The sequence below is a fragment of the Rattus norvegicus genome, chromosome 3, assembly GCF_036323735.1.
Source record: "Rattus norvegicus strain BN/NHsdMcwi chromosome 3, GRCr8, whole genome shotgun sequence".
In the NCBI taxonomy this organism is placed as follows: domain Eukaryota; kingdom Metazoa; phylum Chordata; class Mammalia; order Rodentia; family Muridae; genus Rattus; species Rattus norvegicus.
This window is the reverse complement of record NC_086021.1, coordinates 89445436-89472632: the sequence shown is the minus strand read 5'-3', so window position 1 is coordinate 89472632 and position 27197 is coordinate 89445436. Positions and strand designations below refer to the sequence as shown.

Genomic DNA, 27197 nt, shown 5'->3' with positions numbered 1-27197 from the left:
TAATTCATACATTCTAGTGCTATGGAGAAAATAGGATAAAGTGTCTGGAAGAGCCTGGTCCCTCATAAGTATTCAACAAATGCTATTTCTTTTTGTAGAGGACTCTCCCTTAATTATCTGATTGGCTAATAAAGATGACAAGTAGCCAATCGCTAGGAGGAAATAAGGAGGCAGGTTTTCTGCGCAAGACAGGAAGAGGAGGGGCGGGGGAGGAGTTGCAGGAGCTGGCGAATGGAGGAGTAAAGAAGGAGAGTTGTTGGAAGGAAGATGGAACAGAAGCACATGGCCTGGAGAAACTGCAAATAGCAGGGATTTCCTAGCTGGGGAAGAAAGTGGTGTGGAGGCAGATCTGCCCACTTTAGGTGTGCAGTATATATATGTCATTTTTCTTGCATGGGCTTATTGTGGTTGGAGATTTACCACATCTTTTGTCTCTTCTTTCTTTTCCATAATAATGACTGCCTAACCTGCTTGACGGCTGCTGTTACCATACATCCTTTGAATTTAATCAAAGGAGAGCCTCTTTAAAAGCACAGCTTTGCTCACCGACCATTGATTACATTCACCTGGCTCGCCAATATCAGCCTTACTTATAGAGAACATTTATGTATGTCAAAGAGCTAGGAGGAGGATAACAGTGATTTTCCAAAAAAACTGGGTTTGTGTGTACTATACCTATGTGTCTATGTGGATATGTTCACTTCTGTGTGAGAGTGTATATGCATGTGTGTGCATGTGCATGTGGTGACTAGAAGCCAACATCGAGTATATTCCTTCATTGCTCTCCACCTTATTTTTTGAGATAAGGTCTCTCACTGAACCTGTAGTTCATGGATATAGCTAAGCTGGCTGACCAATGGGCTATGGTGACCATCATGACTCCTTCCACCTCAAACTCTAGCAGCAGGATTGCAGACAAATACTATCATGTCTGACTTTATGTGGGGGCTACATAGAAATCCAAACTTAGGATTTATGCTTATGCAGGATGCATTTAAGACCTGAGCAACCTCCCTAGCTCTCAGTCCCAATACTGGATTTTTTTTCAGCACTTCTATCGCTGAAATTTAAATTGGGAGACTAACTGTTTGTAAATATTGCATACTAAAGACTTAATGATTGTGAGAAAGAATGCATGTGCTTAGTAAATTGAATTACACACATACCTATAGATATTCTTAAAATCTTAGTGACTTAATTTGGTTGAATAGTCCACTTCATGCCCTTTCTTTTGGTTTAATTTGAACAGAATTACCAAAAGTGAAGCCTCTAGTTTCAAATCAGGAGATATCATTAATGGAATGAAATTTTATGCACCAATCTGAAAACACAATAGTAGCCATTAATTTTTCCCCTTATCTGTAGCAGCAATGTGTTCATGTAATAATTCCTAAGATATCTAATGTTTGTCTTAATGCTATCAAAACAGTTTTCTATGAAAGCCGTTATCTTTAGTAACCGCATGAATGGGCTCACAGTGTCTGTTGTTTTAGGATTCTTGCTGTCATTGTTCTGCTCCTTCTGGTGTAAGGCTTTAGAAATGCAATGCATCATGACTGTGTGTGAAACTTTTAATCTCATGTGAAATCTCTTCCTCAATGGAGACTGGAGAGGAGGAGGAGGAGTGGGGAGAGGTGACCCCAAGTAGACTGAGCAATCATAAAACGTAATGTCTCTGGATCCACAAGAACATGGACTAACGTTCCCGTGGACTGTAACAAACACTGTCTAACAAATGGTTCACTGAGCTGGCAAGAGCACCAAGTCCTTAGGATGCTGAAACATCTGCTCCACAGTTCACAGAAAGCTTGGCTAAGTGGATTGAGGAATTCAGAATTGTATAGCAGGACTGCGTGTATTCTTGATACCCAATACTGTGATTAATGAAACATCTGTGAAATCTTAAACTGGCAGCTAAGTTTGAGATCCTCTTCTGAAATAAGAGATAGAAACATCCATTTTTATTGGCTATGAGACGCCTGCAAGCTACTGGAAGATTTTTCACACTATCTGACAGCTGCTAGCTACAAATAAATACTGGATCCCAGAGAAAATCAAAGCCTCCTTCAACATCAGGGTCAACACAGCAGGTTACCAGAAGACCTCAAGAGATTACTCCTCAAGCTTTTCCGGGTTGGGGTGGGAAGAGGAAATTATGTACCCTTGACCTGCACCCACAAACCCAGAGCTTCAGCAGAAGCACTCCACCCACACACAGCTGCATGGCCCAATTTGAAGCATGTGATCTTGAGAGGGAAAAGCTGGGAAAAAGAAACAGTGATTGCACAATTCCCCAACTTTTTTGCCTAAGTGCTCTATGGCTAGCCCTAGACACCCTCAATCTGGCTCTAGACAGGCCAAAGGGCTTCCCTTGATCTCTACAAGGCCAGAGGGAGGGCAGCACCGGCAGGCAAATGACTCTCTTGGGTCAGTCAGATTGAAGTTCAGCAGCTGTGTAACATCTGGATGTAGGAAAGACCCTTTGTTGCTTCTGTAGCATCAGTCCAACATAAAGTTAAATGAACTAAGTAACAGTCAGCCTATTGAGTGTTCACACAGTCTCTTTCCACGTAAAAATGGTTTGTTTTCAATCAAGCTGTGGACTAACAGGCTTCTCTCTTATAGTGTGTCTCTTCAAAAAAAATAAATAATTAGCTAGGGGAAAAGCATTAAACTATACTTAGTCAATGGGAAACTCTTATTAATATGGCCTTTAAATAAGAAAATATTCATTTTGCCTGCATTGGAGAATGATAAAATCCTGAGGTCAACATAAATGTTGTCACTATAAAATTAATGAGGATGCCATTATATCTATGGGGATAGGGATAAAAATACCTCTTTGTTTCATACCATTCCCTGTAGCTAAAACATACATACATACATACATACATACATACATACATACATACTTTCATGCGGCTTCAAATATTTAGTGTTTTTTAAAAGTGGTTTCTTAAAAGCTGGTTTTGAAGTCTTCACCTTTAGACAAATAAAGTAGTTATGGGAGTTAGATGGTAAGAAACAACAGGAAGAGAGGAGGCGGGGTGGGGGTGGGGGTGGAGCTTGGGGGTGGGGGTGGAGCTTGAGGGTGGGGGTGGAGCTTGATTAGTATGAAAAAGACCCTGAGCCCAAGACCACAACCCAGAGTGAGGGCTAAAAAGGAAAGAAAAGAAAAAATAAAGTAATGACCACATTTCCTTTCTTGGTATCAGAGGGCACATAATAATACTCCTGAAATGAGGCCGACCTCTTGCTGATGAAGATAAGTGTGCTTTCGGGTGTTCCGAGTACATCATCAGTGTGTGGCTGTGACAGTTCTATTGGGGCCTAAGGAGATGCTGAAGGGACTCTGACCAGCTCTAGTGTGATGAGCATGGCGAGCCTTGCCCTTCTCTCTCATTCCTTTTGCCTTCCTAAAAACCATTAGATTGCATTTGTTAAGCTAGCCACCAAGACCTATTTACTTTCTCCTTTAGCCACTTCCTCTTCCTGTGGCCAACTACCAAGGTTCAGCCATCAAATTATTGAAGTCTCACAATCAAAAGCCCCTAATTAACATCCCAAATTAAAATTAAACATTATAAACATCCCCTTTATAAACTGCCATTTTCCTATGTGCCACTCCTGTGGAAGTCCTTTGCCCTCTGGGACAAATACGCTTTCCCTCACTCCCTTGTTCCCCTTCTCCCTTGACCTCTATCTCCTGACTTTGACCTTTATTCCTGACCCTCTGTCCCTCTGGGGCAAATAAATCTCCATTGTGCTTGCTCTTGGGGGTCCCGAGCTGATACTTTTCCTTCGAGAAACTACACGTCTTGGGTTTCTAGTGCTATAATAAAACAGGGACCAAAATGAACTTGGTGGAGGAAAATGTTTCTTTTTTTTTTTCGGTCAATCATCAAAAGAAGTCGGGGCAAGAACTCAAGGCAGGAAACTGGAGGCAGGAACTGAAGCAGAAGCAAGGGATAAATGATGCTTATTGGCTTGCTTCCGTGCATTGCTCAGCCATTCTCTCTATACAAGCAAAAACCACATGCCCAGAATGTCTCCACCCAGAGTGCACTGGACTCTCCATATCAATCAGTAATCAAGAAAATGCCCCATAGACTTGTGGTTGGTGTCAGACCAATCAGATGGAGCTATTTTCTCGATTGAAGTTCTCTCCAGATGTCCTTGGCTGGTGTCAAGTTCAAGTTGATAAACAAAACAACAACAAAGAGAAACAAACAAACAAACAAAAAAGAACAATTAGACAAATGGAGATTATATTTTGCCTATGTGAGGATGTAACATACCCAAAAAGAGTGTGTTCCTTAAGGACTAAGGAGATTAGTGCCTTTGGTAAAGTGCTTGACTTGCAAGTATGAGGGCCTGAGTTCAAGTCCTGAAACTCACAGAAAAATGCAGAACATGGTGGTATTTATTTATAAGCTCAGCTCTGGGGACTTAGCAACTGGAGGATCCCTGGGACTTCAAATCAGTCAGTCTGGCATAATTGGTGAGCTCCGGTTAAAAACTCCATAAGGGAGGTAGGTGTCAATTTTGAAAGTGACAGCCAAGTCATTTTTAATCTTTCCAATGGAAAGGATTTGAAAAACATCCTTCACACTTCAAAAATCATAAAATTATATTGATAACTAACTCTGGAATATGCCCACTACAACTCAAATGACGGAATTGAACAAGATGAATATCCTTAAGGAAGCATGAACAATCCTGAGGAAAGCAAACGCTTCGGATTTCAAAAGGTGCACCACTTTTTATTCATTACAAAAGTATGAGCAGAGCATGGAAATCCCCTTCTTATTATTGAGCAGTGGCTTTTATTATATAAAACAGAAGGGGGCAATTTTAATTATTAAGGACATTTTTAATGTGGTTTTGGAGGAGCCTTAGCACGTCCTAGTGTTGCTGTTTCTAATTTTTCTGTTATTTGTGCTGTATCATCTCTGTATCCTCTCCATTCTAGAAAGAGGAGAGGAACACACACGTTACCTCACTAAAGGTCTCTAGGTACTTGATGCTAAACTCTGATTTGCCTGTCTTCAATTCTGTGTGCAATGTTATTAACAGAATATTCTCCTAGCACAGCTCTGCCAGCTCTTAACCTGTGGACACTTTTCCTGTATTTGTGCTCTGCTGAACACAGTCAGCTGCAGCTTCCTGTGTGATGGTGATAACACATGCCAGTCTTTGTTGTTGGCTGCTAGAGGGAAGGGGAAGACAGTGCCCTTTGACCTGAGAGAAGTACAATAAAGCTTATCAGATCCTCGCCAGACATCATTAAAGGAAGTGAGTTGAGGAGGCCACCTCAGTAGGAAGCATATAATTTAGAAAGCTGTCACTGCTAATCTTCTGTGTTGTGGCATTAGACAATTGTTTCTGCAAATATCAGTCCTTCCAGACAATGACACTCTTCTAAAGGTACACTTCAGTAAGCAGCAAGAAAAGCATACCAGGCCGTAAATTACTCTCACCAGAACAATATTCTCATGATAATTATTGAAAAATTATGTCTGAACTCCATTAAATAAAAAGGTCGATGACTAATGCAAAATTCTATAAACTTTAAAACAGTAGAGTCCTGCGTGCGCACACGCGTGTAGTGTGTGTGTGTGTGTGTGTGTGTGTGTGTGTGTGTGTGTGTGTGAGGATATTTTGCCTGTATGTATGTCTGTATACCACACATGTGTCTGGTGCCACTGGAGGTCAGAAGAGGGCATTGGGTCCCCTGGAGGAACAGATCATTGTGAGCAGCTGTATTGGTGCTGGGACTTTTCCTTTGAAGGAGCAACAAGCTCTCTTAACTGCTGAACCATCTCTCCAGCCTTCTACTTAATTTCGAACTGCTGTTGCCTTAGACAGTTTCAATCCACTCCTATGGACTTTCAGCTTATTAAGAGAACTCCAGAATCTATGTCTCTGTATAAAATAACTCAATTTTTGAAATGTTGATGATAAATTCAAAATTCCTTATTCACAAACATTGAAGTAGACATACAAAACAAGACTGCTGATTTTGGTCCTAGGAGCACTATTATGCACCAGCTACTCTAGGACAATCCCAGCAGCAATATACAACCCTCCAGCATCACATGGAGTTCTTGGGGGGAGGTAAATTGTGTCTCCCTTTTTAAGGTTTTTTTCATTTTTTAATATTGTAAGAAAACTGTGATAAATAATTCCAGAAGTTCCTTGTACTTGAACTGATACCAGTGACACGCAGAGCTCTGCACTCAGTTCTGCACCTTAGGTAACAACTAAGTGCTTCGAGACTGTACTGAGTTCTAATTGTACGCATTAAGTGAGCCAAAAATAGAAGGATTTGGGCAGGAAATCATGACCATAAGGGGATTTATGTTTGTTAAATGTATATAGAACCATGTGTCTTTCAACCTCAAAGTTTAGTAGAAACTTTAGTTTACCCTCACAGGTAACTGAGTAAGGATTTGCTTTCCAAGTTTAAGCTTTGACAGAACTCTTTAAAAATTCTCTACTAACATCTAAAGAATTTTGAGGATTAGTTAATACTATTAAAAATAGGACTGGAAATATCTAATATCTTATTAATACTTCCTATTTTTCCATTTAACCAAATGTATAAGTAGTCAAAAATGACAGTTTTGTCAAAATAGTACTTATGGAGAATATATGCAGGTATAATTACTATTAGATTTCTCAATTCTCAAAATACAACCAAAGGTACATGAAATAAGGTATAATGGGTAAGTTATAGTTAATTTCTACTTAAATTTTTTTTACTGTTTTGATATTACTTCTATTTTTTTTATTAACTTGAGTATTTCTTATATACATTTCGAGTGTTATTCCCTTTCCCGGTATCCGGGCAAACATCACCCTCCCCCCCTCCCCTTCCTTATGGGTGTTCCCCTCCCCACCCTCCCCCCAACAGTCTAGTTCACTGGGGGTTCAGTCTTAGCAGGACCCAGGGCTTCCCCTTCCACTGGTGCTCTTACTAGGATATTCATTGCTACCTATGAGGTCAGAGTCCAGGGTCAGTCCATGTATAGTCTTTAGGTAGTGGCTTAGTCCCTGGAAGCTCCGGTTGCTTGGCATTGTTGTACTTTTGGGGTCTCGAGCCCCTTTAAGCTCTTCCAGTTCTTTCTCTGATTCCTTCAATGGGGGTCCTATTCTCAGTTCAGTGGTTTGCTGCTGGCATTCGCCTCTGTATTTGCTGTATTCTGGCTGTGCCTCTCAGGAGCGATCTACATCCGGCACCTGTCAGTCTGCACTTCTTTGCTTCATCCATCTTGTCTAATTGGGTGGCTGTATACGTATGGGCCACATGTGGGGCAGGCTCTGAATGGGTGTTCCTTCAGTCTCTGTTTTAATCTTTGCCTCTCTCTTCCCTGCCAAGGGTATTCTTGTTCCCCTTTTAAAGAAGGAGTGAAGCATTCACATTTTGATCATCCGTCTTGAGTTTCATTTGTTCTAGGAATCTAGGGTAATTCAAGCATTTGGGCTAATAGCCACTTATCAATGAGTGCATACCATGTATGTCTTTCTGTGATTGGGTTAGCTCACTCAGGATGATATTTTCCAGTTACAACCATTTGCCTACGAATTTCATAAAGTCGTTGTTTTTGATAGCTGAGTAATATTCCATTGTGTAGATGTACCACATTTTCTGTATCCATTCCTCTGTTGAAGGGCATCAGGGTTCTTTCCAGTTTCTGGCTATTATAAATAAGGCTGCAATTCACATAGTGGATCACGTGTCTTTTTTATATGTTGGGGCATCTTTTGGGTATATGCCCAAGAGAGGTATAGCTGGATCCTCAGGCAGTTCAATGTCCAATTTTCTGAGGATCCTCCAGACTGATTTCCAGAATGGTTGTACCAGTTTGCAATCCCACCAACAATGGAGGAGTGTTCCTCTTTCTCCACATCCTTGCCAGCATCTGTTGTCCCCTGAGTTTTTGATCTTAGCCATTCTCACTGGTGTGAGGTGAAGTCTCAGGGTTGTTTTGATTTGCATTTCCCTTATGACTAAAGATGTTGAACATTTCTTTAGGTGTTTCTCAGCCATTCGGCATTCCTCAGCTGTGAATTCTTTGTTTAGCTCTGAACCCCATTTTTAATAGGGTTATTTGTTTCCCTGCGGTCTAACTTCTTGAGTTCTTTGTATATTTTGGATATAAGGCCTCTATCTGTTGTAGGATTGGTAAAGATCTTTTCCCAATCTGTTGGTTGCCATTTTGTCCTAACCACAGTGTCCTTTGCCTTACAGAAGCTTTGCAGTTTTATAAGATCCCATATGTCGATTCTTGATCTTAGAGCATAAGCCATTGGTGTTTTGTTCAGGAAATTTTTTCCAGTGCCCATGTGTTCCAGATGTTTCCCTAGTTTTTCTTCTATTAGTTTGAGTGTGTCTGGTTTGATGTGGAGGTCCTTGATCCACTTGGACTTAAGCTTTGTACAGGGTGATAAGCATGGATCGATCTGCATTCTTCTACATGTTGCCCTCCAGTTGAACCAGCACCATTTGCTGAAAATGCTATCTTTTTTCCATTGGATGGTTTTGGCTCCTTTGTCAAAAATCAAGTGACCATAGGTGTGTGGGTTCATTTCTGGGTCTTCAATTCTATTCCATTGGTCTATCTGTCTGTCTCTGTACCAATACCATGCAGTTTTTATCACTATTGCTCTGTAATACTGCTTGAGTTCAGGGATAGTGATTCCCCCTGAAGTCCTTTTATTGTTGAGGATAGCTTTAGCTATCCTGGGTTTTTTGTTATTCCAGATGAATTTGTAAATTGTTCTGTCTAACTCTTTGAAGAATTGGATTGGTATTTTGATGGGGATTGCATTGAATCTGTAGATTGCTTTTGGTAAAATGGCCATTTTTACTATATTAATCCTGCCAATCCATGAGCATGGGAGATCTTTCCATCTTCTGAGGTCTTCTTCAATTTCCTTCTTCAGTGTCCTGAAGTTCTTATTGTACAGATCTTTTACTTGCTTTGTTAAAGTCACACCAAGGTACTTTATATTATTTGGGTCTATTATGAAGGGTGTCGTTTCCCTAATTTCTTTCTCGGCTTGTTTCTCTTTTGTATAGAGGAAGGCAACAGATTTATTTGAGTTAATTTTATACCCAGCCACTTTGCTGAAGTTGTTTATCAGCTTTAGTAGTTCTCTGGTGAAACTTTTGGGATCACTTAAATATACTATCATATCATCTGCAAATAGTGATATTTTGACTTCTTCTTTTCCGATCTGTATCCCCTTGACCTCCTTTTGTTGTCTGATTGCTCTGGCTAGAACTTCAAGAACTATATTGAATAAGTAGGGAGAGAGTGGGCAGCCTTGTCTAGTCCCTGATTTTAGTGGGATTGCTTCAAGTTTCTCTCCATTTAGTTTAATGTTAGCAACTGGTTTGCTGTATATGGCTTTTACTATGTTCAGGTATGGGCCTTGAATTCCTATTCTTTCCAGGACTTTTATCATGAAGGGGTGTTGAATTTTGTCAAATGCTTTCTCAGCGTCTAATGAAATGATCATGTGGTTTTGTTCTTTCAGTTTGTTTATATAATGGATCACGTTGATGGTTTTCCGTATATTAAACCATCCCTGCATGCCTGGGATGAAGCCTACTTGGTCATGGTGGATGATTGTTTTGGTTGCTCTTGGATTCGGTTTGCCAGAATTTTGTTGAGTATTTTTGAGTCGATATTCATAAGGGAAATTGGTCTGAAGTTCTCTTTCTTTGTTGTGTCTTTGTGTGGTTTAGGTATAAGAGTAATTGTGGCTTCGTAGAAGGTATTCGGTAGTGATCCATCTGTTTCAATTTTGTGGAATAGTTTGGATAATATTGGTATGAGGTCTTCTATGAAGGTTTGGTAGAATTCTGCACTAAACCCGTCTGGACCTGGACTCTTTTTGGTTGGGAGACCTTTAATGACTGCTTCTATTTCCTTAGGAGTTATGGGGTTCTTTAACTGGTTTATCTGTTCCTGATTTAACTTCGAAACCTGGTATCTGTCTAGGAAATTGTCCATTTTGTGAAGATTTTCAGGTTTTGTTGAATATAGGTTTTTATAGTAAGATCTGATGATTTTTTGAATTTCCTCTGAATCTGTTGTTATGTCTCCCTTTTCATTTCTGATTTTGTTAATTTGGACGCACTCTCTGTGTCCTCTCATTAGTCTGGCTAAGGGTTTATCTATCTTGTGGATTTTCTCAAAGAACCAACTTTTGGTTCTGTTGATTCTTTCTATGGTCCTTTTTGTTTCTACTTGGTTGATTTCAGCTCTGAGTTTGATTATTTCCTGCCTTCTACTCCTTCTGCTTCTTTTTGTTGTAGAGCTTTTAGGTGTGCTGTCAAGCTGCTGACATATGCTCTTTCCTGTTTCTTTCTGCAGGCACTCAGCGCTATGAGTTTTCCTCTTAGCACAGCTTTCATTGTGTCCCATAAGTTTGGGTATGTTGTACCTTCATTTTCATTAAATTCTAAAAAGTTTTTAATTTCTTTCTTTATTTCTTCCTTGACCAGGTTATCATTGAGTAGAGCATTGTTCAATTTCCAAGTATATGTGGGCATTCTTCCTTGATTTTTATTGAAGACCACTTTTAGGCCGTGGTGGTCCGATAGCACGCATGGGATTATTTCTATCTTTCTGTACCTGTTGAGGCCCGTTTTTTGACCAATTATATGGTCAATTTTGGAGAAAGTACCATGAGGAGCTGAGAAGAAGGTATATCCTTTTGCTTTAGGATAGAATGTTCTATAAATATCCGTTAAGTCCATTTGCCTCATGACTTCTCTTAGTCTGTCTACGTCTCTGTTTAATTTCTGTTTCCATGATCTGTCCATTGATGAGAGTGGGGTGTTGAAATCTCCCACTATTATTGTGTGAGGTGCAATGTGTGTTTTGAGCTTTAGTAAGGTTTCTTTTATATATGTAGGTGTCCTTGTATTTGGGGCATAGATATTTAGGATTGAGAGTTCATCTTGGTGGATTTTTCCTTTGATGAATATGAAGTGTCCTTCCTTATCTTTTTTGATGACTTTTAATTGAAAATTGATTTTATTTGATATTAGAATGGCTACTCCAGCTTGCTTCTTCTGACCATTTGCTTGGAAAATTGTTTTCCAGCCTTTCACTCTGAGGTAGTGTCTGTCTTTGTCTCTGAGGTGTGTTTCCTGTAGGCAGCAGAATGCAGGGTCCTCGTTGCGTATCCAGTTTGTTAATCTATGTCTTTTTATTGGGGAGTTGAGGCCATTGATGTTGAGAGATATTAAGGAATAGTGATTATTGCTTCCCGTTTTATTCATATTTGGATGTGAGGTTATGTTTGTGTGCTTTCATTCTCTTTGTTTTGTTGCCAAGACGATTAGTTTCTTGCTTCTTCTAGGGTATAGCTTGCCTCCTTATGTTGGGCTTTACCATTTATTATCATTTGTAGTGCTGGATTTGTAGAAAGATATTGTGTAAATTTGGTTTTGTCATGGAATATCTTGGTTTCTCCATCTATGTTAATTGAGAGTTTTGCAGGATACAGTAACCTGGGCTGGCATTTGTGTTCTCTTAGGGTCTGTATGACATCAGTCCAGGATCTTCTGGCCTTCATAGTTTCTGGCGAGAAGTCTGGTGTGATTCTGATAGGTCTGCCTTTATATGTTACTTGACCTTTTTCCCTTACTGCTTTTAATATTCTTTCTTTATTTTGTGCGTTTGGTGTTTTGACTATTATGTGACGGGAGGTGTTTCTTTTCGGTCCAATTTATTTGGAGTTCTGTAGGCTTCTTGTATGCCTATGGGTATCTCTTTTTTTTAGGTTAGGGAAGTTTTCTTCTATGATTTTGTTGAAGATATTTACTGGTCCTTTGAGCTGGGAGTCTTCACTCTCTTCTATACCTATTATCCTTAGGTTTGATCTTCTTATTGAGTCCTGGATTCCCTGTATGTTTTGGACCAGTAGCTTTTTCCGCTTTACATTATCTTTGACAGTTGAGTCGATGATTTCTATGGAATCTTCTGCTCCTGAGATTCTCTCTTCCATCTCTTTTATTCTGTTGGTGAAGCTTGTATCTACAGCTCCTTGTCTCTTCTTTTGATTTTCTATATCCAGGGTTGTTTCCATGTGTTCTTTCTTGATTGCTTCTATTTCCATTTTTAATTCCTTCAACTGTTTGATTGTGTTTTCCTGGAATTCTTTCAGGGATTTTTGCAATTCTTTCAGGCATTTTTGCGATTCCTCTCTGTAGGCTTCTACTTGTTTATTAATGTTTTCCTGTGTTTCCCTAAGGGAGTTCTTCACGTCTTTCTTGAAGTCCTCCAGCATCATGATCAAATATGATTTTGAAACTAGATCTTGCTTTTCTGGTGTGTTTGGATATTCCATGTTTGTTTTGGTGGGAGAATTGGACTCCGATGATGCCATGTAATCTTGGTTTCTGTTGCTTGGGTTCCTGTGCTTGCCTCTCGCCATCAGATTATCTCTAGTGTTACTTTGTTCTGCTATTTCTGACAGTGGCTAGACTGTCCTATAAGCCTGTGTGTCAGGAGTGCTGTAGACCTGTTTTCCTCTCTTTCAGTCAGTTATGGGGACAGAGTGTTCTGCTTTCGGGCGTGTAGTTTTTCCTCTCTACAGGTCTTCAGCTGTTCCTATGGGCCTGTGTCTTGAGTTCACCAGGCAGCTTTCTTGCAGCAGAAAAGTTGGTCTTACCTGTGGTCCCGAGGCTCAAGTTCTCTCGTGGGGTGCTGCCCACGGGCTCTCTGAGGCGGCAGCAACCAGGAAGACCTGTGCCGCCCCTTCCGGTACTTAAAATATTTTAAGATTTCTATTAAAAATAAACATTAGGATGTTAACAGCAAGATAAGACTACTAAGAATTTCTCATACCTGCCCTTTTACGGTAACATCAGATCACTGATTCCTACACCAATTCCATGAATGGGAAATCTGGAAACCAGTTAAGAGGTTCCTATATCCCAAGCAAGTATGACCTGACTGCGTCAAAGCCAGCAAGGCACGCTGTTCCCTCATCACAGTCCTTTCTGACTGACCTACATGACCAGGAGGGAGCCCTCAGCTCCTCACTTCTCTCTAGAGACTTGGGGAAGGAGGGTGAGACGAGATTTCACACTATCACTTCTCGCGAGGCCATCTGAAGTTCTGATTTAGCCACCACCTCAGGAAGCAGAGTTGGCAGTCGGACCCAATGTACTTGAGATGCATGGAGTGAGCTGGGCAGCATGCGGCTGCCTCAAAGGAACCCAAGAAAAAGCAGACAGTGGTTAGGTAGCCACTCCCCCAGCAGCTAAGACAAGAGTAAAGCATGTATTGGTTTTTCTGAAGAGCATCCAAATGACTGATTCCTGTCTGAGTTGCATAAGAACACTGATAAAACCGAACAGATTCCAATGAGGCTTGCTGCTAATTCAGAGAATCCAGCAAACAGAGGCCAAATTAACTCGAAGTTATTCCCAACTGAGGGCAAGAAAAGAATGAGAAATCTGTTTCAACTTTATGGTAGACTCACAGCAGACCTGGTATGTCTCTCCACCTGGGCGCATAGGCAGGGCCTTGAATGACCTGGATGCTTAAAGCCCACTGAACGCAAAGGACAGGAGTTGATATTCTACTGTCCTCAAGGATCCAGGCAGACAGTGACCTACAGACTTAAGTGGCAGGAGAAAGGTGTTCGAGCTTTGGGAAAAGATCCATGAAAGACTGACTCCTATCAGGCTATCCTACCTATAAGATGCTAGTAAGACCACAGAATGTTCCAGAGACCTGAAAGCAGCCAAGAACAGAGTTGGATGCACACCACTTCTGGAGGGGACCTGTGGTATAGCAAACCAATAAAAGAGAGGAAGTCATTGAGAACATCTAAGAAAAACAAGCAGATATCTCTTGTGAGCAATATGCATGGACAAATTCTGAGGAAGACACAGATGTTCAAAACCTTTAGCCAATTTAAAGGCCAAAGGTCTTTCTGTATATAAAACTCATCAATAAAAAACAGTAAAAGGGGTTTTATTTTCAAATGATTAGATGTTAACATTAAAGTTACAAGGAGTATGAATAAAAAGAGTAAATGATGGTGGGGGGCAGGGGGAGGGTGTGTTGGTGGAGAGATGATTCAGCAGTTAAAGGTACTGACTGATCTTCCAGAGGATCCAGGTTCAAATCCCAGCACTCACATGACAACTCACAAGTGTCTGTAACTGCAAGATCTGACACTCTCACACAGACATACATACAGGGCAAAACACCAATGGACATAAAAATAAGCAAATAAAATTAAAAGGGTTAAATGGCCAATCAAAAATATAAAATATTATAAATATTCAGAAACCCAGTATTAAAAATTTAAGAGTTTTAATTAGCTGTTAAACCATTCAAAATAAGAATACTATGTGAAAACTGGTGACGTAGCTCTGCAGGTAAAAGTGCTTGCCATACAAACCTAACTGTCTGAGTTGATTGGCCTGAATCTATGGTAGAAGAAGAGAAACTGTTCCTGAAAATTATTCTGTAATCTTTACACATGTACTATGACCCTTGAGTACACACACACACACACACACACACACACACACACACACACACACACATCATACACACATGGCAATAATAAATAAAATATTTTCAATGATATGAAGACAATTACTCATTGACAAATGAGAATCTTAGTAGAGAATGTTTTAATTTTTAATTGGAGCTTCATAATGTAGTAGGCGAATAGAAATCTCATGAAAGGAATGCCAGCAGCAAATCTAGTAAAGTACTTAAACTAACAGACAAGCAAATTCAAGATGAGCCATTTTTAAATAACCCAGTCAGTGGAACAAGGAAAACCATGTTAAGGAGATATAAGGGGGTAATGAAATTCGATCACATGGACAATATGTGTGCCATAGAGGCTGCAGAGGAAGAAAAAGAAAAAAATGAACATGAAGTTTTATTTGTTTATTTTTAATGACTGAAAACTTTCCAAATCTACAGGAAGGAAGGAATATCCAAGTCCAATAAGTCTGATGAGACCCCATTAAGATGAGGCAAACAGGTTTAACCCACAACAGCCTAATTAGAAAACAATCTATTGATAAAGGAGAATGTAGCTTCTTACATGAAATGAGAACTCAGATGGCCGGGACATTGCTCTACAAAGCTCTTGCTGAGCACCAGGGACTGTGGCCAACGGACAATACTGTATCTACAGAATGATCTTCCAGAAGTAGCGGAGACACAAGACTTTCTCAGAAAAACGAAAACTGAGCATATCCACTTGCATCAGATCTGCTTTGTAAGATGTGGTGAGAAAGAATTCTTCAGGTGGAGATAACAGGTACAGAATGACAAGAAAGCACGTGACCATATAAAGTATGACAAAGGTAACTACTTAACAAAATACAGAATTCTATACCATGGTAACAAGGATACATGGAACATTTCTTAATTCTTGGATAGAGCTAAAAGATAGAAGTATTAACATTTAAAAAAACATGCAGTAAAGAGAGATGTAACTTGGAGCCACAGTAATATAAAGTGAGAGCTTGAGAGATGGCTCAGTGCTAAGAGCTCTTCGTGTTCTTGCAAGGGACTCAAGCTGGCTTCTAGAACTCAAGTGGCTGCCCACAACTGCCTCTAAGTTCCAGAGGATCCAACACCCTCTTCCTGCCACTTTGGACAGCTGCTATCACCATCATTGTCATAAAATTACATAATAACTTAAATTATATATATACATATATATGATAATAGCATTAACATAAAATGGAGAAGGGAAAAAGTATGGTTTTCATATAGTTGAACCCAGGTTATTATCAACTTAAATTTGATTGTTATAAATATAAGAAATTTTAGAGCAGGTTTATTGAAACCAAAAAGAAAACAAGAAACAAGAAATATAAAAGTGTTAAATAATGACCCTACCAAAAAAAAATCAGTTGGAAAAAGAGATTAAAAGGAAAACAGAAGAATTATACAACTGAAAATTTAACAAATGGAAATAATAAGTCCTCTGTCAATAATGAGTGTGGAGGACTAGAGAGATAGCTTAGCAGTTAGAAGTAAACTCCGCTCTTACACAGGACCTGAGTAGGTTCCTGGCTCCTAGGTGCAACAGCTGGCCCTGCGGGATCTGAAGCTCTGTACCTGCATTCAAACACCCACGAACCAACACAGACACGCACATACACAGAATTGGAGTAAGCGCCAGGGCCATTGGTTAAGTCTAAGGAAACAGTATCTTCCAGACACAACAGGGCTGATGAACTCAGAGCCTGTGGCAGTATATATAGGGCCTACACAGGTTCAAGATAAATGAAGTCCTAGCCTAGGAGGAACAAGTGGACACATGCTCAACCTACCCCAACCAAGATGCTATTTCCAGTTGACATCCATTTGCAAAGGGCATCGTTTTTTTCCAGTGGATTCTCACTGGATTACCAATGCCCATGCTCAGTAATAGATAGTCAACACACACAAACACAAAAACACATGCTCAGCAATAGATAGTCAACACACACAAACACAAAACTCAGTGGTGTTTTGGAGGAGCTTTTGTCTCATATTGCTGTGGGGATTTTGTTGTTTTGTTTTTTGTTGTTTTGTTTTGATTTTTGTTGTTTGGGTTTTGTTGTTTTGGTTTGGTTTTTGTTGTTTTGGTTTTTGTTGTTGTTGTTTTGGGTTTTGTTGGTTTTTGTTGTTTTGTTTTGTCTTTTGTTGTTTTGGTTTGGTTTTTGTTGTTTTGTTTGTTTTTTGTTGTTTTGTCTTTTGTTGTTTTGGTTTGGGTTTTGTTGTTTTGTTTTTGTTGTTTTGGTTTTTGTTGTTTTGGTTTTTTGTTGTTTTGTTTTTGGTTGTTTTGGTTTGTTTTTTTTTGTTTTGGTTTTTGTTGTTTTGGTTTTTTATTGTTTTGTTTTTGGTTTTCTTGTTTTGTTTTTGTTGTTGTTTTGGTTTATCTTGTCTTGCCTTACTGCTTTTTTAATTGTACACTATGGTTTTATGGTTTCTGATTTGGGGTTTTTATGGTGTGTGTTTTTCCTGTGTGTTCTTTCTTTGTCCTTTCTTTTCCTTTAATTATTTTGGCTTTTTGATTTGTTTGTGTTTGCTAGTTTGTCATTTGTTTACTAAAGAGAAGAAAGGGCATGGAATTGGGTGGGTAGGAAGGCAAGGAGTATCCGAGAATATGGGTAAAGGAAAAGGTGATCAGATTATATTGCATGATTAAAAATTCAATTAAAAGAGAAGCGAAAACAATAGTTATACAAGAGGAAAAAGGGGAGAAAGGAAAATTAAAGATAAACCTTTAAAATATAAATATAATGATTTTAGATATTTAAATATGTATTAACTAAACTCAATAAGGAGTAGGTTTTTTTGGTTTTTATAAACAAATCGAATCAACTAAAAGCTGTGTGCAAAGGGGTCACTTTTGAGTTAATAACATACATAGAAAATAAAAGAAAAAAGATTCTAGGCACACAGGGGCCAACAGAAACTAAAAGTGGCCAAACTTACATCAGACAGAATAGACAAGTCAAAAACTATCACAAGAGACAAAGGAGGGCGTTTGCAATGACAACAGAGTCCACCCATTAGGAAGACATAGTAGGCACAAGCTTGTGTACCAGCATCAGCATGCCTGAGCATGGGAACCACACTCATGGAACTCATGGAAGACAAACAACAGCACAGCAGTGTTTGAGTCCTTGACTCCTCACCTTCAAAACAGGCAGAAAAAGCTAAAGAGAAGACCTGGAAACCAGTACAAACCAAATGCTGCAGGATGTGTGTGTGTGTGTGTGTGCGTGTGTGTGTGTGTGTGTGTGTACATATGAACATTTCACCCAGTTCAACCAGAATATCCGATCTTTGCCACTTAGACCATTCTCCACAATAGTACATAAATAAGGACACAAAACAATTTCTAAAAAGTATAAAGTATATTGAAATTATACCAGAAACATTTCTTTTTCTAGTTCCCATGAAGAGAAATGAGATATAAATAGCAGAAGGAAAATAGAAAATTCACATATACATGGAATTTAACATACTATAGAATGAGTGCTTTGAAAAAAAATCAAAAGTAAAGTTAGAAAATACTTTAAAATAATGGAAAACAAAAACATGGAATAGAAAAATTCACAGCACGCACACACATACACACACATACACACACACACACACACACACACACACACACACACAGAAACAGTCCTCAAATGGATATATATATATATATATATATATATATATATATATAATATTAAACAGTGCAATCCCATTCAATGAAGGGATTGTGAAACGAACAAGTAAGGTTTAAAGTAAGGAGAAATAGGTTAGGGCGGTGGTGGCACAAACCTTGGGGAAAGAACTAACAAACATCTAATTTGACTTAGGACTACCCCAGGAGGTAGAACCTGTACCTGACTCTGCTTGGGTGACCAAAAACCAGAGGCTGGATATCCCAGAGAACTTACTGCTGTGAGAAAGTAAAAGAAGAAAAAAGGAAGTAGAAGAGGAGGAAGAGGAGGAGAGAGAAAAGGAGGAAGGAGGAGGAGGAGAATAAAAACACTGCAATGACATTCTGCCATAGTCATAGATGGGTGCCTTATTGAGCCATCATCAGAGAAACTTCCTCCTGCAGCAGATGGAAATAAATGCAGATACTACAGCCAGATATTAGACAGACAGAGACAGAGATGCAGGGAGACAGAGAGAGACCTTGGAACACATAACTCTAAATGAGATGTCTCAATCTAGAATCTCTTCCGTCAGCTCAGAGAACCCTTCAGAAGCAGAGCCAGAACAAAGTAGGGAAACGGGATAGAGGACAGTAGAAGAACATGCCCCTCTAAATCAACTGATCAAAGCTCATACGAACTCACAGAGACTGAAGCAACACGTACAGGACCTACATGAGTTCGAACCATGAACTATAGCTTCCAGTTTAGTATGTTTACCAGGCTCCTGAATGTGTAAACAAGTGGTTATCTGGTTTTATGCCTTCTCTTTTATTTTTCGGCTGGCTGCCCTCCTCCAACTTCGATACGATGGTTTTGTTTTATATTTCGTTATGTTCTGCCATTATCTCTTAGACGTCTGTTCTTTTCTGATGAGAGAAGTAAGGGAAGTGGATCTGATGAGAGAAGAGGTAGGGAAGAGCTGAGAGGCAGAGGGAGTGGAAATTGTACACAGATTCTATTGTCTGAGAACATAATCTGTGTTTAACTAAAGGAAAAAGGAGTGGTAGTTCTAGAAAAAACTTCAAATGGCCGTTTAGGATTCTCTTCATAAAATCCCTACAGAAATTTAAAAAGCAAACCAAAAACACACTCATACCCATCTCATGAAAAATAAATAAATAAATAGATAGATAAATAAATAAATGGCCCAAGGACTGATGAACTTCAAAGCTGTCGCTATGCAAACCTGTACAACACTGGCTGCACATGCTTCTAAGCCATTCTGAAAAGACAGAAGTCTCTCTAACACATGCAGTAGGGCCAGCATAAAAGCACAGTACATTCAGCTCTACAAGGGAGGGAAATCCGCTACATGCAGCCACAGAGATGAATTTTAAGAGTATGCCAATTAAAATACACTAATCTCAAGACAAACAGACACTGCATGATTCCATGTATTTGAGGCTCTCAAAGAAATGAAACCCATCGAAGCGAAAAGCATACTGTCATTTGTCAGAGATGGGTAAGCAGAGGTAAACGCAGAGTTAGGACTCAATGGATGCAAAGTTTCAGTCACGCAACAGGAAAACACCCTGGAAATCAACTTCCAACAAGAGTTGGGTGTGTGCTTAAGAAGATGGAAACAAACTACAGTCATTACACAGTGTGTGCTTCGCTTTGGTGGTTTAATCGCAAGTCAAGGACATAATTCCAAGAATCATTGGACCGTCTGTACGCATGGTCTAGTTTTCTTCTTAGAGTCAGATAAAATGCAGTTCTTCCTGTGCTCTGTATCCTGCAGTGCTCAACATATTTTTGACATCTTACAGGCAACAAGTAAGACAGTAACTTCTATTTGGAACCTCCCAACAACTGACTCCCCACTCTTGGGTTCTAGAACAGCTTTAAAATTCTGAGCATCACTCTAGCACTGTCCTCCAAATTTTGGATTTAAACATGCCTGTCACATTTAGAACTCTGTTTTCATTTTTTCCATCCCCCATAAGCCACGTGTCTAATCACCAGTTCCTAATAGAGTGGTACCCTGTCAGGTACTCCACATCTTACGGAAGTAGCCTCAATAGTCTGTTATAAAAATGTTTCCGCAGGCTCTACTCTTGGTACCAGTATCCCAACACTTAATGAAAGCTCTTTTTACTTATGGAACAACTTAATTCATGCTTTCAAAGGTGGAGAGTTTCTATGGCAAATCGCATGGAACCTGCAATCATGAAAATTGTGCTCTTACAGAAAACCAATTCTAGAGGCTGACAGCTGTCAGCATTGGCTACTTCTCTTACTTTTAGGAAATGTATCCAGGTCTAACTATCAAAGTCTAAACTGTTATTCCATGCCTTATGAGCTATGTGACTTTAAAAATACAGTTTAAAGGCTTTATTTTATCCGCGAGTCTTTGGGACATTAGGGACACGTGATGCTGAGAATGGTGCCTGTAGGAAGTGAGTGTTCCAGAAATATAAGCCATTGAATGGCCTCTGCTTCTTTCTGTGTGTGCTTCCAGTCACCCCAGCTGAACACAGCTTCCATCCCATGTGTTACCATCACCATCACCCGGCCCTCCCCCTTAGAGGCTCCTTCATTTGCACCATGAAAAAAGATATAGAGCTAACATTGCTCTAGCTCTCCTCCAGTAGCTGAAAGGATCAGTGGCTACAGCATGGATTACGAGACACAGGGTATGAACCATTTCAATTCACTGAAACCTATGAACGCAGAGTCCCGAACTATTCACTAAATGTTTGTGATCTAATACCAAGTGCAGTTCATGTCATTTTTCTGTTGATGTTCCTAACAAATCTGACGGCACAGACAGCGCTAGATACAAGATGACTCATCTCTGCTTGATAATTCATTTTGCTTATTCACCAACGTTGCTACTCCAAATTAATCAGGTTATTTCACCTCTCTAGCCATTGACTTCTCAAATCTATAATGTAATTTTTATGTACCCTTTCTCATATATATGTGGATAGATATCGCAGACATTCCCCCGTGAACTATAGAAAGCAATACACAAAAGAATATGTACAAACTCCTTCCTTTTTTACAACTTCAGAAAAGAATATACCTATTAGTGGATGAATCTGCGACAGCAGAAAGATACGATCTGGAAGGGATCTCTCATTCAGATAGAAATCAAGTTCTGGGTGAATCCTTCAGGTATGTCCACCCTCGACATTTCACAATTGATACTCAAGAACCTGCAGTTGTGATACCGAATTTTTTTTCATGTTTTAAATAAGTTGGTGAATTGGTGCTGGCGAATCTTCAAGCCCTCGAGGTTTCACCTGTTATCTAGCAGGTTGATCACTCCTGCTACACAAACTAACAACAAAAATCAACTACATTTCTCCGGCGGTCTAATCGCTGTTCATATTGAGGTAGCAAAGATTAGGGACAAATACCCTCAAGAATGAGCCTTCCACATGTACTCCAAAGAGCCATGGTGACTGTCCTGTAGGCTGTTTGAAGGACTAATAAGACAGAACTATTCCATAGCTATTTATATTTGCTAAATATATTTGCAAAGGTGTATTAAGGTAATTACTCAATTCCAAACCTGGGCTACATTTATTTTCTTAACAGTAACTTTTAAAAAATTATGAATATCTTGGTTCTAGAATAATAATTCATTTATAAGATCACTTAAATATACTTTAGGTAATAGTTGAATGTGGGACCTTCTTTAATTAAAAACAAACTTTCACTCTGTTTACAATGGTTTTGGCATAAAATGGACTTAACTCTAAAGTTATTTTCTATTTAAATTATTAGATAAAGATGTTTGATTAACAAAAACATTTCACGTCTTATCTCACTGCACTATTTGTGTAGGGCCAGTTACCCTGCTGGGCTATTCCCAGGGGGTTCATCCCTACATTAATGGCAAAGAGAACAATTCTTTAAGCACAGGATTTCCTCTTCAGTGGCTGCAAAATGGCAAGGACCTTGATTTGGAATAACTTTGAGCCAAGTACCAAATAGCAAGTAATAATAGCATATATTTGCAGACTCCAGATAAAAACTCAGGTCTAGCTACAGAAATATTTTTTATTTATTTAAATTTGTTTTAAATGCATTTACTAATATTTCCTTAGTTCCATGAAGTGAATGATACATCATATTATTTTAAGTGCATATTAATGTCTTTCCTTCTTTCCTTTCTTTCCTTCCTTCCTCTCTCTCTCTCTCTCTCTCTCTCTCTCTCTCTCTCTTTCTTTCTTTCTTTCTTTTTTTTCTTAAGTTCCAGAAGTCAAATCTGGGGCCATTTTTTCTCCTAGGCAAGCACTGTAGCATAGATTGAGATAAATTCACAACTGCTTAAAGGTATCAATATTTATTCATATATCCTTTTTATGACAGGTTTGAGCTCAGGTTGGTCATTTCATTAACCTATTTGTTCATTGTCAGTTTTGAGATTTTTTTTGTGTGTGTTTAAATTTAACAATTCATGGTAAATTCTGACATTAGCCTCTTTGTGTGAAGTATAGTTGGTAAAGACTCTCTCCCATGCTGAAGAGATAGTAAGAATAAAAAACACAGCATATGTGTCACAGTAGCTCAGCTCAAGATATACTGCAGAGCTATTGTGGCCAGATCAGCCTGGCACAGGCCTCAGGGCAGGCAGAGAAACCATCGAAACAAAGTGTGAGATCCAGAGATAAATCATCAAAGCTATGGCCATCTAGTCTTTTTCAGGTGCCGAAAACATATGGTGGAAACAAGATAGCCTCTGTAGCAAGCAGTGGTGACAACACTGGATAGCCACCTACAGAAGAATAACTTTGGATCCATACGTTTTACCCTACAGAAAATCAACTTGAAAAAAAAAAAAAACCCTGAGATTCCGAAACTTCTAGAGGAAAATACATGAAATGCACTCATAGGTGTAGACAAGAACTTTCTGAACAGAACCCTTGTCATACGACTGGTAGTAGCCGGCTCTTTCCCTCCATCATGTGGGTCTCAGGTCATCAGACTTGGCAGCCAAAGAACAAAACAACTCTAACATATTTTTAATCTGTTATTAGACTGAATTGCCCCAGTAACAAAACACATCATGTCTTATCTTATTCTATTATTTGAGTCGGATCAGTTACCTTCTCGAACTATTCCCAGTGGACTACACACTATGGCAAAGAGACCAATGCCCTTGGTGCAGCTTTCCTTTGAGTATATGCTGAGCGGTCCAGCTGGTCCTCAGCAATGCTCTTGATTCTCCCTCTGTGGCTGCAATAGGACATCCTCATCACCAGATGCCACTGGTCTAAGGGTAGGAATGTGTAAGTGAGCAATCAGTTGGAGCAGTCATTCCTTGCACAAAAGACTAAATGACTTAAATTTCCAGCAAATTTCCTCTTACTTCATCTTTGAACTGCCGCATTGCTCTCTGGGTGTACAGGAGTAAAGGAAACGGACTGTTTGCCTATGAAAAGTAATATTGCCCTGAGAGGCTCAGAAAACTAAGAATCTGCACAGGTAAATTTTGGATTCCGTAAGCATTAAAAGGAGTGATTCTCTCCAATAACGTACAATGTTCAAAAGCACCAAGCTGTGTGAAAGAAGCCAGACATAAACCCACTTACTACATAATCTTCATTTTGTCATTCAGAGATGGGCAAAACTAGAAGTCTTTTTATCTACATTACAATGTGTTGGGGGGTGAGGAGGCTGGCTACATGGAGACATGAAGGAGAATATTTCTGATCCTACAAATGTTCTTTATCTTAACCACAGTCACAGCTCCCACTGCAAGCCTCAAAATAGTCATAAAACTGCACTCCTAAAAATACCTGTAAATACATGCATGTCATGTTAAAGTAAACTCAAACAACAAAGGTGGTCTCTTGCTAAGTTAAGCAACAACTTGTTACACCTCCCTCTGTTACACTTTTCTCTGGACCCTTCAATGTGTTTTGAAACTCTATCTTGGTATCTATCTAGAATGAAGTCTTTTGCTTAAAAGCCCTCCCAGAAAAGTAGCCTCATCCTGGAAAATGTATGTCAGCAGAGACTACTTAGCTTAGAAGATATCCAGGTGCTCCAGAAAGTTCCTGGAATAATCTTAGCATTTGTGTCAGCCAAAATCTGTTTCCCATGGCCAGCAGCCATGCAGAGCCAGACTTGGCCAGAAAACAGTCCCCTGGCTGGGCTTGCTGTACAGAGCATTGAGAATCCCATGTGCCTGTGGAAGTTGGCTAATTAATACAAAATGGTGATTTAATGTGCATAATAGCAGTCATATTTCAGTCAGAAACTTCAGAAAATGTAAGCCTTACTTAATCCTACCACACAAAAATTTCTTGCACAAAACACTGTAATTCTAAGTTTTGAGTCTCTTTGCACTGCTTCAAATATATAATTAATCTTCTAGGTAAAGAAAGTAAAATACTTTGTTTTCTCGTAATATAGAAGTGCCAGTGCGTACTCCAACTGACATGAATATCTCTTTTGAAAGGAAAGAATGCCTTCTTATTGACACCCGAGACGTGGCTAGATAAAATTGTATGTGTGTTTCCAAATGAGCACAGTCACTGGTCCAGTGCTTAAATGAAAGCCATGCTAGCTAAGCAAGAAATGTGCAAAACAAACGCTGAAATAAACCATACTCATGCTGGCTGACATACAACTAGCCCTGTAACATACATGTGGGCTGACATATGACTGTCCTGTAACATACATGTGGACTGACATATGACTATCTCTGTAACACACATATGGGCTGACATATGACTGTCCCTGTAACACAGAAGTATTTGTTGTCTCTCTCATTGGCATCTTTTCTGTTAGAAAGCCAATAGGATGCTATCTAGCCAGAGTAGTGAATCCAAACCCATTCACAACTCTGATCCCCTTTCCGATTTCAAAACTCTTGAATAAGCATTCAATTCTCTCCGTTACTTTATACAGAGATTTTGAAATATTAGGGGAAACTGAAGGATGAGAAATAATGACTCCAAAATAATCCGAGTGAATTTTTTTAAGGCAATTTTGAGAAAGTCATTAGACATTTGAATGAATCTTTGTCCTTACGGAAACAATGGATGATCTCTCTTGTGTACTGCCACAATCTGAGCCAGGACTTGCTACCAGCATCCACCCGCTCTTTGAGTGCAGTTAATTTCAGAGGTCAGAGGGAGAGCACTTTGCAAATAGAGTTACCTTGCCTTTAGAATGTGTCCCTGCAGTTTTCCTCATGGAGACTCCCCACGAAACCTTGAGAAACACGGTGGTTCTGCTGAGTAACCAACCTTAAACTCTCAAAACAAAGCATTTTTACTAAAATAACTTGTTTGGCACATCATTGGGTTTCTGCTATTATTAGTTTTTAGCAAACAGATGTCTTCCTGGATAAAATCCAAGCCAGGAATCTTTTTTTTTTTGGCAAGTGTGTAACATGCTAAATTATACTTTTTCCAGAACTTAAGTCACTTCGGGGAGAAAAAGTTGCAAGGAGGTTAAAAAGCCATTTTGCAGACAAAACAATTTCAGAAAAATATTTAGCTGACTGATGTTACAAAGATGTTAATATTTATGCTCATGCTTTTAATTTAAAAAAATAAAAGTAATTTAGTTCAAAAGATGAGATACAACCTTGCACTTCCATTGGGATCAAATTTTTCATATACCCCTTTGTAGAAGATGTCACTATAATCTGATTCTTTATAAAAGCAAGAGAGCAGACAGCAACTTCTCTTAAAAGTCAGACAGACCGTTTATTGTCACTTAATTGCCTGGTTTTCTATTCCTTAAAAACTGACAGATATGGGTTAACATTCTTCCTAAAATGTGCATAACTCATGTCAAAAATGGAAAAGTACTCCCAACAGAATCACCCTGCATAGAGACGTTGATTGGATCTGGTGCCGTGTTAAAGATACTACAACTTTCTTTCTCAATACAAGGACATTTCCTTGTCCATGTTTTCACATAAAAATACAATTTATCATGTCTTCTAAAGTAAAAGTATTTTTTTAACATTCTTGCTTGCAAAACTTGCAATTTCGTTTGTAAAAACATTAGATGTCTATAAAACTGAAAGAAGTGTGGAGACTGCTATTAATGCCAGTTTCCTATCACCAGCAGCCACATGATCACATCCCAGCCTATGAAATGTACAAAGAAGGATGGGAGCAACTTTCAGATCATTTCCTTAAATGGAATAAAAAAAAAAATCCTCTACCTCTCTCCTTTCTTCCCTGGGACTTCTGCCAATGATCCTGTTCACCTCTAGCAGACAGGAAAGGCAAAGTGGAAGAAACTTTAAATCCCGATTGTCCCTAGAAGCCATTCAAATTCCCTAAACTGCTTGCCTACATCTAGAAATTTTCTAGATGGGCGGGCTAATCCCAGTGTTGTGTACTGTGTCATCTATTTGACGCATCAGGTCTTACAGTGTAGTTAATTGATGTATAGAGTATATGAGATGTTTTAGAGATCACATTGATTTGCTTATTAGTCAACTGAGAAGGATTTTTAAGCCATGTAGTTCAGCTACGGATACCTCTGTCCCCAAAAGCTATGGTTTGGCACAATGCACTCCATAATTCAGGCTGAACCTTAATTTCCAAAACCATAGTAGTAAAAGGTACAGGCCTTGGGAGGTGAGTAGGTCATAAACTCCACTCCTGTGAGTAGGATTAGCATCTTATTAAAGCGTCATTTAAGGATGGAGGAATCATGCTCTTGTAAATTTCTCCCTTCTAAGAAATGAACACTAGATAAAATAAAGTAGAAAATAAGAATTATTCTGGAAGTTTAGACAAGAGCAGTCCTTACCAGATACCAAACCTGTCAGCACCTTGATCTTGGACTTCCTAGTTTCCAGAACTATGAGATACATTTCTATCATTTATAAATTACCCATTTTGTAGTCACTAGTTCAGCAGTACCAATGCACTAGCACACTAAGCTTTTCTACAGAAAAGGCCAGACAAGGTAGCCATGAAGATTGAGCTGTCTTTCTGCTATACATGAGCTGGGGGCCTCATCCCAGCCCGTGCATGCTCCT

At 39.2% G+C, this 27197-nt stretch overlaps 1 long non-coding RNA gene across 1 annotated transcript in view; it reads right to left on the bottom strand.

The window, feature by feature from the left end:
- The window catches only part of LOC134486292 (uncharacterized), a 100297-nt gene extending 74812 nt beyond the window's left edge, over positions 1–25485 (bottom strand). The window contains exon 1 of the long non-coding RNA XR_010065102.1: positions 25349–25485. This is a non-coding gene — a long non-coding RNA (uncharacterized LOC134486292). The remainder of the gene's footprint in view (positions 1–25348) is intronic.
- Between the last annotated feature and the right edge of the window lie 1712 nt (positions 25486–27197).